This window comes from Anolis sagrei, chromosome 4, assembly GCF_037176765.1.
Source record: "Anolis sagrei isolate rAnoSag1 chromosome 4, rAnoSag1.mat, whole genome shotgun sequence".
NCBI lineage: Eukaryota > Metazoa > Chordata > Lepidosauria > Squamata > Dactyloidae > Anolis > Anolis sagrei.
The window spans coordinates 171,058,013-171,078,642 of NC_090024.1; positions in this window are offsets into that span (position 1 = coordinate 171,058,013).

Consider the following 20,630-nt stretch of genomic DNA (forward strand, 5'->3'; position numbering starts at 1 on the left):
CTTCAAAGGCAACCCCACATAGAGAGCATTGCAGTAGTCTATACAGGATGTAACCAGAGCGTGGACTACCATGGCCAATCAGATTTCCCAAGGTACGGGCGAAGCTGACACACAAGATTTAACTGTGCAAATGCTCCCCTGATCACTGCCGAAACCTGGGGTTCCAGGCTCAGCGATGAGTCCAGGATCATCACTGAGCCTGGAAGCTGTGAACCTGCATCTTCAGGGGGAGTGTAACCCCATCTAACACAGGCTGTAACCCTATACCCTGTTCGGGCTTGCGACTGACCAGGAGTACCTCTGTCTTGTCTGGATTCAATTTCAATTTGTTAGCCCTCATCCAGATTGTCACAGCGGTCAAGCACCGGTTCAGAACCTGAACAGCCTCCTTAGCAGCAGATGGGAAGAAGAGACAGAGTTGGACTTCATCTGCGTACAGATGACACTGCACCCTGAAACTTCATATGGTCTCCCCCAGTGGCTTCATGTAAATGTTAAACAACATGGGAGACAGTATGGAACCCTGAGGAACCCCACCTGTGGTTGAACAGGTGTCTCCCAATGACACCATCTGGAAACGATCCTCTAGGAAGGAACGGAGCCACTGCAAAACAGTACCTCCAAGACCCATTCCCTTGAGGCATCTCAGAAGGATACCGTGGTCGATGGTATCGAAGGCCACTGAGTGGTCCAGCAGAATCAACAGGGACACACTCCCTCTGTTTAGCTCCTGGCGTAGATCATCCACTAAGGCAGTGGTTCTCAACCTGGGGTTTTTGGCCTTCAACTCCCAGAAATCCTAACAGCTAGTAAACTGGCTGGGATTTCTGGGAGTTGTAGGCCAAAACACCTGGGGACCCACAGGTTGAGAACCACTGCACTAAGGTGACCAAGGCTGTTTCGGTTCCATGTCCCGGCCTAAAGCCATATTGTGCCAGATCCAGATAATCTGTGTCTTCCAAGAATACCTGGAGTTGTGAGGCCACCACACGTTCCAACCCATCCTTCCCTCACACCCTGGAACCATGAACTACACTTGCTCTACTGAATGGCAAATGAGAGTGCCACCCAGACCTCTATCTGCTATGGTCTTAGTAGTGAGAAGAGGTACACATCCTCTTAGGTCACAAGGGCTTCCAGTCTCCACTGTAACTTTATCCAATGGCTGTGATTTCTTGCATTTCCTTCCAAGTAATACTGAAGCATCTTCTTTTTAAAAGAAAACTAGTGATCTTTTCCTCTTTCCCATACAGAAAAAGAATACTGAGATAGCAGAGTCGACTCAATATTTTTTAAAGCTCTAGATACATATCATCCATGGCAGCCTGTTGGCACTCATATCAAGAAAGAGATGACTTTACAACAAAACATACCCTGAATTCATCACTGGAGTCTTCACAACACAGTTGTTTTGCCCTTCCTCCAGCTTTGCTCTGCAGTAGGCAAAGTCAATGGATGCTCTGGAATTTGCAAGAAACTCTGGAGTATCCCTGGACTTTGAGATCATCTGGATAGAGGATCAGGCGCATTTCAATCCAATCTATTGTTGAAATGGACAGTGCTGCTACTGAAGTCATCATCCTTATCCTAGGGTGATTTCCACAGAAGAAGAAGGTTCTTGTAGGGCTGGTCAATTCGTTTCGTTAATTCGTAATTCGTTAAAAAATTCGTTAATTTTTGAATTACGAAACGATTACAAAACTTTTTTTTTAACCTGGAAGTGTTTTTAAATATCGAAACGGCAGGCACCAAAAAATTTTGTATTTCCGTCCATTTCGGAAATACGTAAGATGGCCGCCTGCCGATGCTTGCTGGGAGCTCTCCTCTCTCGGCGCCAGCTGAGCAAGCGAGCGAGAGGGCGAGCGAGAGGGGCGAGCGAGCGGCGAGTGAGAGGGGCGAGCGAGAGGGGCGAGCGAGCGGCGAGCGAGAGGGGCGAGCGAGCGGCGAGTGAGAGGGGCGAGTGAGAGGGGCGAGCGAGCGGCGAGCGAGTGGCGAGCGAGAGGGCCCGCCAGAGTGAGTGCCTGCCTTCCTCCTTAATAATAATTTTAATTTCTCCTCCCTATTCTACTAAATTATTAATATTAATTTAAAAAATATTTAAAAATATTGAAAAAAAAGGGCGCCATCTTTACAAAATGTTTTGTAAATATTTACGAAATTTCGTAAATAGCGAACTTTTTTTTTGGAAAATTTTGTAATTATTTTAAATATCGAAACAAAAAAAACCTCAATTACAAATCGATTTTAGAAACAAATTTTTGCGTTGTTACCCAGGCCTAGGTTCTTGATCGTTCCTGTATTGCCATTGCCATTCCTCACTAGCTACAGAGCTCCCTGTGAGTGCCTGGCCATGGTAGCCATGTCTACTGAGGGTAGAATGGGTTGCCTTTGTCTTCAGCAAGAAGGAAGTGCTTGCTGTATACCTTTCTTGCTGGTTGTGCAGGTACCCTGTCATACTCCCAGCAAATTTAACTGTGATGGCTACAGAAATCTCAATGATTGATGGGAAGCAGTGACTGACACAGAGGATATGAGCCAATAAAGTCTCAGCCTGGATGGATCATCTGTATACCAACGTGGCATAATGGCATAATGCTCTGGACTGGCCCTGGATGAAACATCCTGGGATTCATTCCAAACTTTTAAAGGAGTTATCCAAGGTGCTGAACTTTAGTGTCAAAACAGATTTATCCCTTTAGATAATTCTTTTAAATTTTGGAAGAAAGATCAGAATGAATTCACTGCATGTTTTATGTGGATTTTTACTGCCAATCATAGTTTACAGAAAGAAAACAAGAACAATGGGAAAGGGTTAGAGCTAAAATATTTCTTCCTTGTTTGCTATATTTTTCTATTTCCAAGTAGACTTTTATGTGGGAAGACTATAGAAGTGCTAAAGTATACCTACAGCGTAATGGAAATAGACCCAACTTATTATGCCAGATTTGCGCTTTAACACTTACCACTGTGTAGCCTTTGCTCGCTGTATCTTCTGCTTGGAAATACTGTTGAATATGTACAGTTAAAACAAAGAACTACACTTTGTTTGAATTACACTTTGTTTGAACTACAAAGATAACAGAAACATCCATGCTGTTATCCAAGAGAATCTCTTATTTCATTTAAAATGTTACTGCTGATTTCGGACTTGGGGAGTTAAGAAAGACTAACAATTTCCCATATAACCACATTTGCAGATACCACATTGCTCACCTTACATTGGCATAGCATGCTGTTTCAGCTGACAGCTCCTCTTCCAACATATCTCAAGCAATTACAACCTCAGTTGTCTCTTTCTGTTGATGACTGTTCAAACTTTGTAAATGACCCACAATATTCAATTTACTTTTTTATTCAATAATTACTTTCTTGGTTAACACTTGTAATGGCACCACTGTTTCTTCTTCACCCTCTGCTTGTCTTTGCCCAGAAAGAGGCCTTTGACATAAACCTGGAAGGAGCTTCAAAGCCTTACTGTGGAAACACAAATCCACTTTTTTGTAGTTTAGAAATAGGTAACATAGCAGTTGAAAGGTGAAGGGTACCGGAGCTCTTGTTTATTTCATCAAGAGTCAAAAGATGAGAAACATCTGCCACTTACACACCATGCAAGTCTTGAAAACAAAGAAGCCTCAACTTTAATCCGGCTGAATAAGCAGTGGGATAAAAGCTAACGACAGGCTGCTTATTTAAAAGGATCATAATACAGAACAGTCATGTAGGGAAGCAAAGAGGATCCAAGAATAGGAATGTGAAGGAGGAGGCTGGGATTCTGTTTCATGCTTTCTTTTTAAGGGGCAAGTCTGGTCTTACTTGTGCAGTGGCATGCAGGAGGCAAGGAAACCCACTGTTACTAGCATAGCCCCCCAACCACCCCCTATAGATTTTGTACTAGACTGTCTTGTATTCACAATTTTCCTTGCTGTTTGAAACATCAGCATTTCTCATGTCTGAATGTTTCAACTACACTTGGTAATTCAAATACCAAATTTGGGTGTTATACGTATGTCTGTAGCTGGCATTTAACATTTGGAGGCAATCCCACACCCACACCCTGAACAAATCTTGCCAGGAAAACCCAATTGCTTTAAGTTTCCAAATGTTGAAAACCATCTGAAGGCATGTGACGATAACAATGAGTGCAAATTGCATACTGGAAAGCATTTATGCTGATGTTTTTAAGTCTCTCCTGCTCTCTTCCATTAAAGTCTTCTTGTTTATTTGCAAGTAGGGAGATATTAGAAGGGCAACTGTATTATTTCAGACCCAAAGAAAACTAAAAGTAATCAAAGTAACTAGGTAACCTAGGAAAATAAATCATACAAGGCTGTGAACTTTTGGACACTAGTGCAGGTAGTGAGTAGAAAATAATATTCTGTTTTGTTAATCTATTGAGATGACCATTTTTGAGAGCTTTTATCTGAAATCAAAGTCAGAACTAAAACACTGATATCTTTGGCTTTGAGACACTAATCTTGCAGACAAGCTCATTTGTCTGGTGCTCCAAGCATTTTATATCTATTGCATTTGGCACTCAAACAGGAAATTAAAATAATTCGATACTCTCTGTCTTGACAGTATATGGAATGATTATTGTAACTAAAGACACCTTTGTTTTGCATATGTAGTCAATAATCCTTTTTTTACACAAATCCCACTGTATTTAGCGGGCAAGGCTAAAAAGTGGTCCTGACTTCGGTTTCCACCATGATATGTGTAACAGACTGGCCTACTCTGAAGAGTTGGTGTGTATAAAGGGTTGTTTTTAAAAGGCAGAAGCCAGGCCCCAGCTTGCTGAAGATAAGCAGAGCTCAGAGGTGGAGCGATCAGGCAGTCTCTAAGGTTGAAGGGCATTCTGATTGGCTGATAGAACTGGAGGGAAAAAGCTCAGTAGCTGGAGATGGGGGGAGCCAAAGCCAAAGAAAGAAGGCAGCAGCCATTTTAAGATCAGTTAGGAGATGGGGATTGAAGAAGGAGGAAGTTAGGGAAATGGTGCTGAAGAAGAAGCAGTTTGGAGACCAGGTTGGAAGAGAAAGGAACTAGGAGACTGAAGGGAAGGAAGGGATTTGGGAACTGTTTTTGTTATAGGAAAGATACCTCTTTGAGGAATAATATTAGGCCTCTAAAGTGTTTAGAGTGCTCTGAAGGAAGGAAGGGAGAATTCAAAATATTTTAAAGGATTCCTGTTTATATGTGTGGAACTTTGTTTAAAGAAACTCAAGAATATAAGGACCATTCGTCTGATTTGAAGAAACTCCTGACAAGTAACTGCAACCATTAAGCTTATTGACTGTTCTAAATAAACCATATTTTCTGTTTTAATCCAATCTCTGTGTGGCTGTTAAACATCCCAGTAAAGGAACTGACCTATGAAATAATTTAAAAAGATGGCAGCAAAAGTGATCTTTAATAAATACTTGGAAGGTGCAAAGGCACAATAAAAATATACAGTGGAGGGTTTTTTCACTGACTGGCTTACTGTGGAGTGTGTGTGTGTGTGTGCACTGATTTCCCTCATGGCCTCACCTTGGGCTAAGCCTCATGGTTTGTCTTTTGTTCTCCATCGTGTGTGTGAGACTGCCTGGGGCAGATTCTTCCTTCAGTTCTCCACTGTGTGGGATTATTGGTGGTCACAGTTCTTTATAATGTGCAATCCATGCACAGTAGCATACACATCTCTGTTTTATCTTTTTTTGTTGTTTCATAAAGAGAGATGAATGATTCAGACAAATCACGATTGAGGAGTGTGGAAAATCAAGACAACTTGAAACTTTCTGAAGCACACTGCATTTCTGGAAAACTAGAGAGGAACTGGAAAGCTTCTCAATCTGTGGAATTCTTGCCTTATATGTTATGATGCACACATACTCCGATATACATATACTTACTGATCTCCTAAGTTGCTTAGAAGCCTATATAGGTTAGTTTCTCCAAGAATCTATGAATCATGGGCAAAAATGAAAGTTTAATTCTCTTTTCCCTGCTTCAGTTCCCACAATATTGCTCCCGATGCAACTGCTATTTGCATTTTAAGAACAGCTGCCTTTGGATTGCAGTTGTATTTTGAATTCTGAACTAAGACTGGCCCAAGACATTTCACTTTCTGAGGTAAAGGAGCATCTGTTACATGCATACTCATCTCAATGGGCATTCATTACAATTGTAATGGGACATATATCTGGGCAGAAGCTAAAATAGATACATGGAAGGTATTTCCTAGACATGTATCCTAGGTCCTCCTTTGTGACTCTGTGGTATGCTTCCACCAGAAGTCATTCAGTAGAGTTCATTATTATCCACAAATTTTGCTAACCACCATAAGTACAAAAATGTATATTTGGCAGATATTGTGTATGTGTCATACTGTAATAAATAACCTAAAAGATTGTCAAATATCCTGGTTAGTATCCCATACGAATATCCTGAAATTCCAATACTTAAGTGGAGTGTTGATGTTAACTCTGCCTATTTGAATTTATCCACCGTCATGTATTGGGCACTCAGGTAGCCAGAAGATGATGACAGAATCCCAGAGGAAATCTAGACTTGCTGACAAGTGGCAAGGACACACAATCTAAAGATATAGGTTAGCCAACTATGCCTGTTTCAGGAGTACCAAAAACCAACAATGTAAATAAGAATAAAGTCCCACAAATATCCACAGTACTAACAGTTTGAATAGTTTACAATTTGCTCTCCTTTTCAGAGCACTCTAAATAAGCTGCCCAAAATGTGATGGCAGCAGCTTGGTAACAGGAATATTTCTCTTCTGAAAATTCATTTTATACAATGAAAAATGTCCTAATTAATGAAGATGGTGTAATCAAAATTTCATTGATGTGAAGTGCTCAATAAAATGGGTGAATAGAAGTATTTAAGGCCAAATTGTGTTTTACTTTTTTTTATAAATGCTACACATTTTAACCAGCCAAAATGTCTGCTAAAACAAACCCTTCTCTATATTTTAGTGGATATATATATATATATATGAGAGAGACAGCAGATGTAGTAGTTGGTATGTCTAAAGCTGTAAAAGTAAATTTACATGGTATGTCAAATATTATACATGTAGAAGGAAAATCAACATTGCTTTGGGCTTGAAAAGATATATGTGCATTTCCTCAATGTCAGCAAACTGTCATTCACATAAGGTGTTTTGGGGAAGGGCCTATCTGCCATAGTCCATTCAACCATGAACAGATGATTTACAAATGACAGAAGAGGCCAGTGAGGTTTTAAGTGGTTTTAATTCCTGCTTCTAAAATTTACTAGTGGAATACAACTTTGGGCCCATTAATTGGAATTACCTCATGCATTTAAGCTTGATTATAGTACACCTGAGTGTTTGCTACCTATTTAGGATACATTCAAATTTCACAAGTGAATTATATAAGCTTTGGTAAAATGAAGCAAGTCAGAATGGACTCAGCGGGATCTGTAGGTGTCTTGAGGTAAACTTTAGGTCTCAAACTAAGTTGCATGTGATCTTTCTACTGCACTGTTTACACACCCACACGTGAAAACCAGTCCAAATATCTATAAGCAGGAAGTGGAAGAGGAAGTCCATGTCAGACAAGTCAAGTCCTGAGAAAGCTTTGGAAGTCTGGTTCTGCTTTGGTGCTAACTGCCAAGGCACACCCTCACTTCCTCTGACCAAATAACCTCAGAGATTGTTCCAATGATGCATATAACCTTGTAGCTTGGTTCAACAAAGAAAAATGTATGCAAACCCTGTAAAACCATCTCACTCACTTCAAGAATCCCATTTGCACCAAACGCACAGCAAATTGCATTTATTAACTGCCTCCCTCTGCACACAGCTCTAAACTGCATGTTAGCTGTTTCCCTAAAGTACTCTCCTCCATACCTGCTAAATGTGCATGGTACAATCATGTTTTGGAAGACACTTGCAGTGTCCCTTTAAATGGGACAAAATTAGTTGGGGAAAACAAATGTGATTGGCTCTATTTATGCTTTAAGCCACTGTTTTTTAAGCAGTGGGTCCTGACCCCAACTGTGCTTCCCTCAGCTCATTGCTGTGTTCCCCAAAATTTTGGCAACAGTAAAAGTTTTCTGAACTAGTGGCTCTTTTAGACATTAACATTAATCCATTGTGCAGTGTTTACAGGGGACTCTACAGATGATGTTTCAGTTGTGCTTCATTAAAAACAAAATCAGCCTCTTTATCAAACCTTGCAAATACTGATTTGTTATCAGTAACAAATGGTAAGTAAAAAATTGAAGAATCCTCTACCTTGTGCAACTGTGGAGCAGAACAAACAACTCAGCATCTGTATGCCTGTCCACAATGCCCTGCCTCACACACAGAGGAAGAACTGTTTAAAACTACAGACTGTGCAGTTGCTGTTGCCCAAACTGTTGGTCAAAAACTGTTTAGCTGCTTGTGATCCCTTTATTTTATCAATTTTAAATTTATTTATTTATTTATGCAATGTTTTTGACATGAAATAAAAAAACAGTAAAAGTTCAATTGTTATAACTATTTTAGATACCTATAATCCAGGGTCAAGTAAATATTTCTCGGGCCGAAAGGAGGCTTACTCTGCTTTAAGCCTGATCTGTACACATGCCACAGCCACACAGAGAAAGCACCACAGGGAATTGGTACTAATTTACCATGAGGCAGCCTGTTATTTTAAGGTAGCATAATCAACTGCTGAACTTGCTGATTGAAAGGTTGCAGATTCGAATCCAGGGAGTGGCATGAGCTCCCACTGTTGGCCCCAGCTTCTGCCAACCTAGCAGTTCAAAAACATGCAAATGTGAGTAGATCAATAGGTACCACTATAGCAGGAAGGTAATGGTGCTCCATGCAGTCATGCCAGCCACATGACTTTGGAGGTGTCTATGGACAACACCAGGTCTTCGGCTTGGAAATGGAGATGAGCACCAACCCCAGAATCTGACATGACTGGACTTAATGTCAGGGGAAAAATCTTTATCTTTAATCAACACCAGAGTTTGGAGCACTTTGTGCTCACTGGCTCTCCTCATTGAATGGATTCTGCCAGGCAGCTGAGAAGGAGATGTTGCAGAAAATGGGGAATCAATGGATGTGATCCTACATCCAGAAGGTGGAGCATGACATTCAGTTTGCATTGTTTAACAACCCTCCCACTTCCCAAATACAGCTTGCTAATGCCTGGAGCACTTTGCCATGACTGTGCCCTTTTCCAGGGGGGCAGGGAACTGGCTGCAGTTCATTTGTTGAGCCATTGGGGGGGGGGGGATATCTTCCAATATCTCCACTGATTTTTTCCTTTGCAGCCAGGGTGCCTCTCCTTTCTATCTCCTCTTTCTATGCAAGGTACAACCATAGTAATATACTCCAGGCACATCAAAGCTGTCCTTGGTGGAGAGGGGTAGCTGGTGCACAAGGAGGTAGAAAATATCTGTTTTAACCTTGAGTCCCAGACTAGAAAAAATACATGATGATGATGATGATGGTGCTGGTTTTAAGCAATATAGCAAGCTATTTAATTAGATGAAACTAAGTACATTTCCCATCCTACCATGTCCACCTATAGAGATAACAGCCGAATTCAGTCAGATAGGTTTGTTTCCTCCACCACCCCTCCCACTGACATACAAGGCTGCAACAACAGGGGTTCTGCTTCTGGTGGTTTCAGACTTGCTTACTTGTTCCTGATTGCCAGTTAAATAGGCACCATTTGTCTGATTTGGCTGCTGGCTTCTAAGATGAATGGGTGACATTTACATATGTTTCTTATCCTTGTTGTAAACCGCGTTGAGTCGCCTGTTGGGCTGAGAAACTGCGGTATACAAGTAAAGTAAATAAATAAATAATAAATTTCCAATGAGATGATAGTCTTGCTGAATACAAATCAATTATTGATCTATAACTAATCACATTATGCAGTATCACATCATTCCAAGCAACAACAACAACAACAACAGTGAGTATGAAATATTGCAGTTACAAATGCACAGTCTACATCAGGCATGGGAAAGCTTTGGCCCTCCAGACATTTTGGACTACAAGTCCCACAATTCCTAAAAGCCTATTGGCTGTTAGGAATTGTGGGAGTTGAAGTCCAAAACACCTGGAGGTCCAAAGGTTGCCCATGCCTGATGTAGACTGTGCATCTATAACTGCAATATTTCATACTCACTGTTGTTGTTGTTGTTGCTTGGAATGATGTGATACTGCATAATGTGATTAGTTTAAGCTTCCCCACTATCTTGCAGGTGTACATCTATACAGCATAGTGAAAGTGGATCATTGTTGTTTCTTTGGCTAGCTTTGGAAAAAACAATATATTCTTGAACTCAAGTACTACAGCTGAATGCAGAATAGAAACTGTACTTTCAGATTTGGTTATATATCTTTTTCCCATGGATTTTTGAACATTACTTTCTGAAGTCTTATTATACATGCCACACAAACTGAACAAGGTGTCTGTACTGTGTCATGAAGATGCAATTTAAACAGTCATTTATTTTAACCCTTTTCAATATTGAATATGGGTTTTTAATGTGCTTTGTTGTCATCAGTTTCTAGCAGGGCTACGGCATAGTGAAGGAAATAAAAAAGTTTGATGATGATGATGTTGAGCTGAGACTTTAACTTCTGAGGCCAATTGGTGTGGAAGAAAACAGAATTAATGTGGATTAATGTCCTACTTTGCAATCAACACAATTCTATCTGATAAGATCACATTGTTAATTTTCACGGAAGCAAGAGCAACTGGCAAAGGAGAAGAAAGTAAAATGAAAAATCTTCTTATACTTTCCCATTGTGTCAGAGAGCAGCACGATATTTCTGTCCACTGGCTTTTACTTCCTTTTCCTTCATCACCCAAAGTATCACATGGACCAGCACCAATGAAACAGGGACTGATACCAGTCCAGGGACCACCACTACTGCAGTGGACCCCAAGTGGAAACTTTTTCTAAAATGTTCTAAAATGTTCAAGGTGTAAATCTAAACCAGGCATAAGCTGGAAGTTATACTTCATTTAATTCATTTAATATGTTGTTAGGAACATATTTTCCCTACAAACCATGTGGTTGTGATATTTAGATATATGTGTGGCAGATTACTTTAGTAAGGGAAGATCTAGCAAATGGACTGCAAAGAATATGTTATGAGACTGCTTACCATCATATTCACCACACAATGGAAAGGCTAAACTTTCAACAGAGGTTCCATTTGTCAGGTTATCCAGAGCCTTCAGCCTAATTATGATTGCAATAAACGACCAGTTTAAAGTTTAAAAAGGAATGGCTCAGCTGCGTGCTCTCGTGTTTCATGCCTTAAACAGATGTGGCACAACTCAAAGAAGAGGTGGGATAAAGTAACTGATATGAAGCAAGAAGCTTGGTTTGAAAGATTTCATTCAAACATTTTGCCACAGAGGTTTCTAGGAGAAAGCAAGAAAAGGGCCTGTGGACCCACCTTTCTTTCTCTACACAACTCAGTGTGTATCTGATGCTAAAGAGTGGAATGCTAGGGCTGTTAGCAGTCCCAAAGCACTTGGCTGTTGTTCACAAAATGTTGGGTCAATGTAAAACCTTTGGATGTGGGTGGGAAAGTGTAGCCCTGGGGCAAAATGTAGGCCCCAAGGTTATTTTGGGTGTCCTGACTTCTACCAAAATTTTCAGCAAATATAATTTCTTATGACAAAAAAGCAACAGCAGAGAATGACAAGTTGTTTCTCCTAGCACCGTGTTCCATCTTTTAGATAGCTCTTTCTTTCGTAGCACAGTTTGGCATATAAAAATACTGGCCAAAATCCTTCGTCATAGTCAAAATACCATTAGCATAAACATAAACATATCTCAGGGATGATTCCCTCAAACTTATCTTAAACATGCCAGTCTGGGTGATGGAGTATAAGCGTAGCTAGTTTAGGATGATGTGCCTAGTCCCCTCCCACACCTGGACCATTATTATTATTATTATTATTATTATTATTATTATTATTAGGCAAACAAAAAGTCACGGGGGGTGTAAATTGAATTTTGCTTGGGAGGTGGGTTCTAAAGCCTAGGAGAAGACACTAAGAAGGTTCTATGCTTTGGTGGGATGGAGAGAAAGCTTTCATTGAGAGATCATAAGACTCAGCCATGCATATGTGGGAAAATATGGGTTTTCAAACATATAGAGGTCATATATTGGTCAAAACCAGCACATCAAGTTGTGCCTGGAAACAGATTGGTAACCAATGTTGTCATTTTGAAAATGGAGTTTTATGCTCCCTATAACAAAACTCCCGAATTCCTCAGCCAGATACTTTATCAGCTTTGTTCCAACATGGAAAGAAGGGAATTCATGTAGGATAGATGATCTGGATAGTGTTCATGACCACCAATACTTACAGAGTGTCACGGAAAGAAAAACATAGAGAATGGGCTTGAAATGGCCCTATATGCCTATGGCCTGTTAAATCCTCTACTGAAAATTCATAAGCAATTGTATTTCTATAAGGGGACAGGTTCAAAGTAGTATTATGAAGTATGACGATTTTTACTCTTTCCTGTGCGTCAACTACAGATACTAGTTGACCCTTTTCTTCCTTTTGCCTGAGAGAAAATTGTGAGAACACATCAGATTTTATCTCCGGTCTATGAAAAGAATAGAAAATATTGAACTGGAAATGAACTATTATTTCTTGTTCCATGCCACAGCCCTTTCCTTGAAAGGTCTTTTTTAAAAGGAAAATAAATTACACTTAGTGCAACAAAAATATTTCCAGGATATTTGGAGGTATGCTATTAACAATACATGCAATTACTTAAAACATAGTTTTGTGTAGACTTCTATTAAGCCAACTAAAATCAAATGGACTTTTAAAATCCTATTGATTTCAGTGGTTCAAGTAAATAAGTACAACTAAGTTTGAATTTAACCCACAAGGCTTTTCTGCTGTACTAAAATTGATACAAAATGGGAACATTTTCATGAAATTGAAGTAAAGTCATCTAAAAAAAACTAGAAGTAACACACACAACTTCTAAGATGGCGACCCGTGTCCAGTGCTACCTCTATCATTAGGTAGAGTAAAATTTTCATCCCAGGTGACACATGTCAGATGGCAATGCTGGTGTTTCCCAAGCATTTCTGCTGGCCTTTGCTTATTCTCTAAAAGACAAACAGTCATGTAACATGTCCTGTTTCTGAAGCTAGTCTGATGTCCTCAGGAAAGACCTGGGCAGAACTGTTGACAATAGGGTGATTTGGACCTCTCACTAATAGGGTTTTGTCCAATTGAAGTCAGGCCCCTTCTACACTGTGATATACAATCTAGATTATCTGCTTTGAACTGGATTATATGGCAGTGTAGACTCAGATAATCCAGTTCAAAGATGATAATGTGGATTATCGGAGTTCCCAGTGGCGCAATGGGTTAAACCCTTGTGTTAGCCGGACTGCTAACCAACAGGTCAGCGGTTCGAATCTGGGGAGAGCAACTCCAGCTCCCCATGTGGGGACATGAGAGAAGATTCCCACAAGGATAGTAAAACATCAAACATCCAGGCATCCCCTGGGCAACGTCCTTGCAGACGGCCAATTCTCTCACACCAGAAGCGACTTGCAGTTTCTCAGATTGCTCCTGAAAGGAAAAAAGGGGCCTCAGTTTGATGGCAGTAAATTTCAATTAATTTAATTATGAAGAAATGCTGCTATTGCACACTGGCATGGTATTCTTGTTTCTTTTGCAAGACAAAAGAAACAAGGGCACATTTAAAATATAGGCCAGCACCCACCTCACTCACAAATTAGACTTTGGACAATCAAAATAATTATTTTCATATGTTTATGCCCAAGATGCTAATGACTTTCTTGTACTTTAATGGCTTTAATTTATGGCTTTAAATGAAAAAGGTGAAAAATGTCCTTCTCTCCTTCTTGTTTGCACCAAAATATTTCTTCATAAAGGTGAGGGACAGAGAGTGTGTTTCAGAGGTTATGAGCTGGGAGGAAGGGTTCAGGACAGCAGGGTGGTAGATATTGACCTGCAGATTGGTTCAGAAAATGTGTTTATTTTCCTGAATTTGGGATGGAGTCACTAGATAACCAGTGACCCAACCTCTGGCAATTTTTGGAGAACCAGTCTCAGCTTACTTTTAAGCAGCTCTTGCCAACTCTACCATGATATAAACCTATACAAGAAAATAGATTCCAGCCAAGTGGTAGAAAGAATGTCTTAATTGTTCAAGCTCTTTGACAGGTTCTTCTTTGGCAGCCCTTAAACAGAGGTAGAATGATTAGTTTCTATGGAGTGCTTTAGCTGTGTATTTCTGAATAATCAATTATTCTGGTTTTGACTGTGATCCCAGCTTCTAGATACCAATGCTGGAGTGAACAATTATTCTTGCTTGGCTTTACTCTTGCTTGAAACAAATGGCCTGGATTGGTTTTGGTGCTTATCAGGTTTGTTGCTGTTCAAAAGGTAGTGTCACCTATGCCTGGCTTGTTGATACATCACTGTGGAAGCTGAGTAGGAGCCTATCTTGTGGTATGAAAACATGATTCAGTTTAACACACTTTCTATAACCTTTCTATAATCCAACTTAGTGTTGGGAACTAAATCCTAAATCTATTCATTAGTCACAACTAGAGCAGATTATTGAATAAATGGAACAGGCATAAGTGTTGAGTTACTCAATTTCCATTGGTTTAGTGAGGCTGGATCTACATTGCCCTATATCCCATGATCTGATCCCAGATTATCTGCTTATCCCAGACTTTCTGACAGTGTAGACTCATATAATCCAGTTCAAAGTAGATAATCTGGGATCAGATCCTGAGATATAGGGCAGTGTAGATCCAGCCGTAGTCTGTTCAAATCAGGACTAGCAATTTAATCAGTGCTAAAATTTTGGATTAACTAGAGTTCAGTGTGATCCAGTGACAACATTTTTACATCATTATGTTCTGAGAACAGCCAAGTCAAACATATGACCATTTTCCATAGCCAGTCAATATGACATCCTACTTCCTAAAACTAGCCCAGTAGAAGTGCAGCAATGCAATTCAATCATTAACTTTCCCTTTAAAGTTCTGTGCCACAACAGTAGAGAATACACTGCTTCTCTCTGTCTAATACAAAAAGTTGTATATTAAAAACTGCATAGCTTTCACCTCTTTTTACACATGCAGAGAGAATATTTGGAATGCTGTTGTTTGCAAAAGTATTGTGCATTTATTTCACTAGGTGAAAAATACAATGAGCTAACACTACTGCTTCCTTTACTAGGCATTTGCAGAACTGCTCTATAAAGTGACATTTTCATTTAATGTGGTTTCCAACAAACTGTAAAATTTATTAGCTGTAACTAACACCCTCAAATCTCATTCTCTGTCCTTTTAAGTCTTTTTCAAAGCAAGATGTTGTGGCCCTGAGTAGAAGAAGCATGTGGATGGAAAACATGTAACCTGAAACAAGATGTTCAGATTTATTTTCCTGCTATCATGGCTGGGAACCTTCCCTAATATCTGACAAAGTGGTGCTTGGCACATTTAGCAAATGTGTACCATGTATGACTTTTCATTCTGGCATAAGCCACTGCGAGGGTTTTGATTAAGTAGTAACAGGGCGTTGTTCAAATAGGGATAATAAAGCAAAAACCAAAATAAGGCATGGGTTTTATGAATATTTTTGACCCTGAGATATGATATTCCATCTCCTTTTGGTGAGTTTCTGCACTTTTTTTTCATTGGGAAAGAGGGAACTCCCCTATTGCCAAGCAACCAACCTGGCACTCCCTGGTTTCCATCTATATACTTTAGTAACTGAGGCAGAACAGTATAAGAACCGAGGATGGAAAAGCAATTTTTTACCAGTCCGTTTTGTTTTTCCAGTGTTATCCAATTCACAATTTACAAGAAGACTTGTGAAAGTTTATACAGATATTTTGGTTTACCACACTGGGGCTAAACCAGAAGTGGCAGATCACACTTTTTATCTCTTCAAACTACAAGCCAATGCTTGCACACAACTTTAAAAATATTTAACTTTCAAAATGATTAACAAACACATTTTAGTCAATGGAAAAACTGTCATAGATTTCAAGCAAATTGCATAAAAATGGGCATACATTAGGACAAATTCATGGCAAAGTGAGAAATGTCCATTTGAAAAGCAGAAACAAAGTCACATGGCCAGAGACCACTATCCTTGAAAAAAGAATGTGAAGGAATGGCAGGTGAGATTCAAATAAATGCTTTCAAAGTGAAAAATTGCCCAGAGTTCCCGTTGAGACAAAATGCCAATGTAACACCCAATTACAATAGGGGTTATACTTCTAGTACTCTTGACCAAGGAAGTACCCAGTGTTACCTTATCCAAGCACTTCTGCATTCAACCAAGAGTAGTCATGGTCAAACACAGCATAAGCATGACTTTATGGAGCTACCAAAAGAGCTACCGAATTCTACTTTATGGACTTATGATAACAGTCCCCTTGGAGATGTCATGAGGTGACCATTGCTGATTCACACACCTCCATGAGATGAAGCTTGTCAATAGCCCCTGGTTGCTCCATGGTACAGGACATACAGTGAGATCTGGGTTTTTCTATAGGAGCATACTGTCCTGTCCTCTCAATACATTCTACTTTCAAGAAGGAAATAATAAACAAACAAAGAGGACACACTGCGAAGGTGGAATTACACCACCAATCCAGTAGTATGGTCTTGCACTTGATGAATTGTCACAGTTGCACACTGATAATGGTGCTGTGATAAGGGCATTAATAATGGCCATTAGCAGCCATATCCCAAGTTCTGGGAAAAATACAATATAGTGGTGTCATGTAGTAATGCCCCATGAATGTCAACTGGGACATCGGCTTTATACTCCTCTAGTAATAAGCAGCATTTCAGCTAGGGAGATCTTTGTTTCCCTTTATGGGGATCTACATTTATTTGCACATGAAAACATGAGTGCTGTTTATCCATATGGCATTGTATTTCTGAATGATGAGCCCCTCACTTCCCAACTAATCATAGTCTTCTTCACAATGGCAGAAGCTAAGTGGCCCTTTTTGTACCACATTCAGAAAAGGACAATGACCTCACAGTTCCATAGCACTGTGATACCAACATATTCACTACATAATCTCTAGTTGCCTTAGGTGAAGCAGTGATTCATTCATTTAAACAAATGTCATACTGAAGCACCAGCAGACTGGGAAAACAACTATTACTAAGAGAGATTATAAGCAGAAGGCAGTTTAACTCCAGCAGGCAAAACTGAATCAGCAAAATACAAACAGTAAGTGCAACAAGAGAAACCAACAAGGGTGCCTTAAAAGCTGGGAAAGTATCTTTTTATAAAACTACTCTCTTAGCCCAATGAATGTGCTCCTTATTCCGTGTCAAAGCATTTCTGTTATCTTGGTTTCCCACTGCTTCAGAATGCAGAATTAATCATTCAGCAACCAGATTTACAAAAGGTGTCAATATACTAACCACATTGTGTTGTTGCACTTTAAGAATTTCCCATTTTGTGACTTTGATGACAGGGAACAGAAGTAAATGTTATTCTACCATAGTGCTGAGAAAAGCGTGCAGTAACTTTCAGTATGATACATAGTTGGAGCCAGTTCAGTACAGTCATCAATGAAGTTTTAAAACCATAATTACGAAGTAAATAGTTGTCTCATGTTGGTTTATTAGGCCTGGGCGGTTTCGTTTGTTAATTTTGTAATTCGTTAAATATTCGTTAATTTTAGCAATTACAAAACGATTACAAAACTTATTTTTAAACCCGGAAGTGTTTTTAAATATCGAAACGGCATGCGCCAAAATTTTTTGTATTTCCGTCCATTTCGGAAATATGTAAGATGGCTTGGCGCTAGATGCTTGCTGGGAGCTCTCCTCTCTCTCCTCTGCCAGTCAGAGCCTGAAAGAGGAGGAGGAGGAGGAGGAGAGGGCGGGGAAGGCGCCGGCTGAGCAAGGCGGCCCGTCGCTTCATTCTCCCGAGGAGGAGAGGGCGGGGAAGGCGCCGGCTGAGCAAGCGAGCGAGAGGGCGAGCGACCCTCAGCGGGAAGGCGGCCCATCCCTCCTTCCTCACCTTTGCGGTGGGTGTGCTTCGTTCTCCCAATTCCTTAGCGGAGGGCTGGGCTAGATGGCCTTTGGGGAGCCCTTCTCCCAATTTCGCATTGCTTCGGAGGAGCCGGGCCCGCCAGAGTGAGTGCCTGCCTTCCCTCCTTAATAATAATCTCTCCTCCCTATTCTACTAAATTAATAATTAAATTAAAAAATATTGAAAAAATATTGAAAAAATATTGAAAAAATATTGAAAAAATATTGAAAAAATATTGAAAAAATATTGAAAAAAAAGGGCGCCATCTTTACAAAATGTTTTGTAAATATTAACAAAATTTCGTAAATACCGAACTTTTTTAAGGGAAAATTTTGTAATTATTTTAAATATCGAAACAAAAAAAAACCCCAAATACAAATCGATTTTAGAAACAAATTTTTGCGTTGTTACCCAGGCCTATGGTTTATATATAAAATGAAACTGAATAGCATTTGCGTTTTTGAAAACAAAATGATAAAATTGACTAGCATCAGAGAAATTACTACAGAAATCCATTAGATTTAGACTTATAAATTAAGATACTATATTGCAATTTAAAACAATCTACTGTCTTGAAAAATAATATTCAAGCCTTTTAAGATTATATGAATATTTCATGAGATCAGTCACAAACACCCATTTGAACAGATTTACAGTTCAAAGTATCCTTGTGCAAAATTCATCCATTGATTAATTATTACTATTACTATTATATTTATTTATATGCCACTTTTTCTCTCTTAATGAGACTCAAAGTGGCAATTAATCCACAAGGAGTGTTGTTGGACACAAATACATTCCACCTATCGCACTGTATCTAACTATGAATGTTTCAACATTGTAGAGAAAAAAGAAAGAAGTAGAATAAATTCCAATGAACTGATAGAAAGGAATGTTTTCTGACTTTAAAGACATCTGGATGAAATTCACAACATGATCCTAATATTTATTCAAGATGCAACTCATGGGTAAGAATGTTTCATTAGAAATTAACGCCACTGACTTCAATCACATTTTGTGAGATATTTAGCCTTCTTTGTCATACAGTTCTGGTGCCACAATAAACTACAAATCCCAGGGTTATATAGCATTGGCTATGACAGTTAAAGTGGTGTCAAACTGCTATAATTCTGCAGTGTGGTTACACCTCTCATCACAGTTCAGCTTGTATTGAGACTAAGGACCTCATCACATTGACTTCTAAGTCTGTCCTAGGATGCTTCCAGGACATAGCCCAACAGATGCCTTCACATGATGCAGGGCTAAGGGGAAGGCAGCAAGGCCAGGTGCGGGATGACAGTTCCCACTGCTGCCCCACAGATTTACCACACTGCCTGGTGAATTCCCCTGCTGTCGCCTCCATTAGGGACCTCAATGTGATGAGTTCTAAATCAAAGGAAACCATGGGACATATGTCCTTAAAGATTAGAATGCTATACACATTTGTCTAAGAGTAAGCTCCACTGTATTCATCAGTTATTTTGCACTATTAATAACTTCTCAGACTGATTTTAAAAATCTAATGATTAAAATGAGCATGGACCTTATAACATACACCCCTCATGCTGTTTCATCAGCAAGCATGGCAAAATGGCAGGCATGCAAGGTGACAGAGTCACACCGGGGAAGCATTGCCCAACCAGGGCAGAAGTGAGCTCACTCCATCAGAGCCAGCACAACATGGGAGGCTTCCTGTGTTGACAAAGAAACATCCTAGGATGTTTCGACGCTGGTTGGGGTCAGGGCATCTGCCAGAAGTTATGGAGAACCATGTGATGGGCTGCATGGTCATCCATTCCTCAACTGGCTGGCAAGCATCCTAAGATGCTTAAATTGGTAAGTGTGGTGAGGTCCTTTGTCATGTATATGTTTTCTACCCATTTTCAAATCTCAGAAGGTAGTACAGATGATATATATATCTGTAAAATCAACTGTTCCTCCAATAATAATAATAATAAAATCTGCTCACCTTAGATATCTCTTTAGATTTCTTTATTTCACTAAATTACATCCCTTGTCATTGTGATCAACTTATCTAAATTCTCCAACTGACCCTCTTACACTGGTCACTCTACACCCCCCCCCCCACCCACCCACACATTCATCTTGTAATGTAATCCAATTTTACCAAATGTATTATTTAATCATCGGTACTGTTCCATTATCTGGGCAGAATACACTAGGGGGCACTAGAGAGAGAAGGCTAGTCCGTTTTACAGTGGGGAAGTTGAAAGAGGAAAACCATTTCCCCCATTTTCGCTGGTTATTCCCCCTTCCCACTTCCCATTTCATAAACTAGGGTTATTTCTATGACATGGGTGGGGGAATAACAGGAAAACAGGGGGAAATGGATTTACTCCTTCAATCCATCCTCCACCCTCATAAAATGGACTATCCTTCTATCTCTAGCACCCACTAGTGGTCTCTGCCTGGATAACAGAACAATATGTAATCAAGTTTTATCATGTTTCAATTTATTTTAGTTAACTATTATAGGAGTTTTTGCATAATGAGTAGTGTCTATTTCTCTGCGTATTTTTGTTTTTGTCTTTT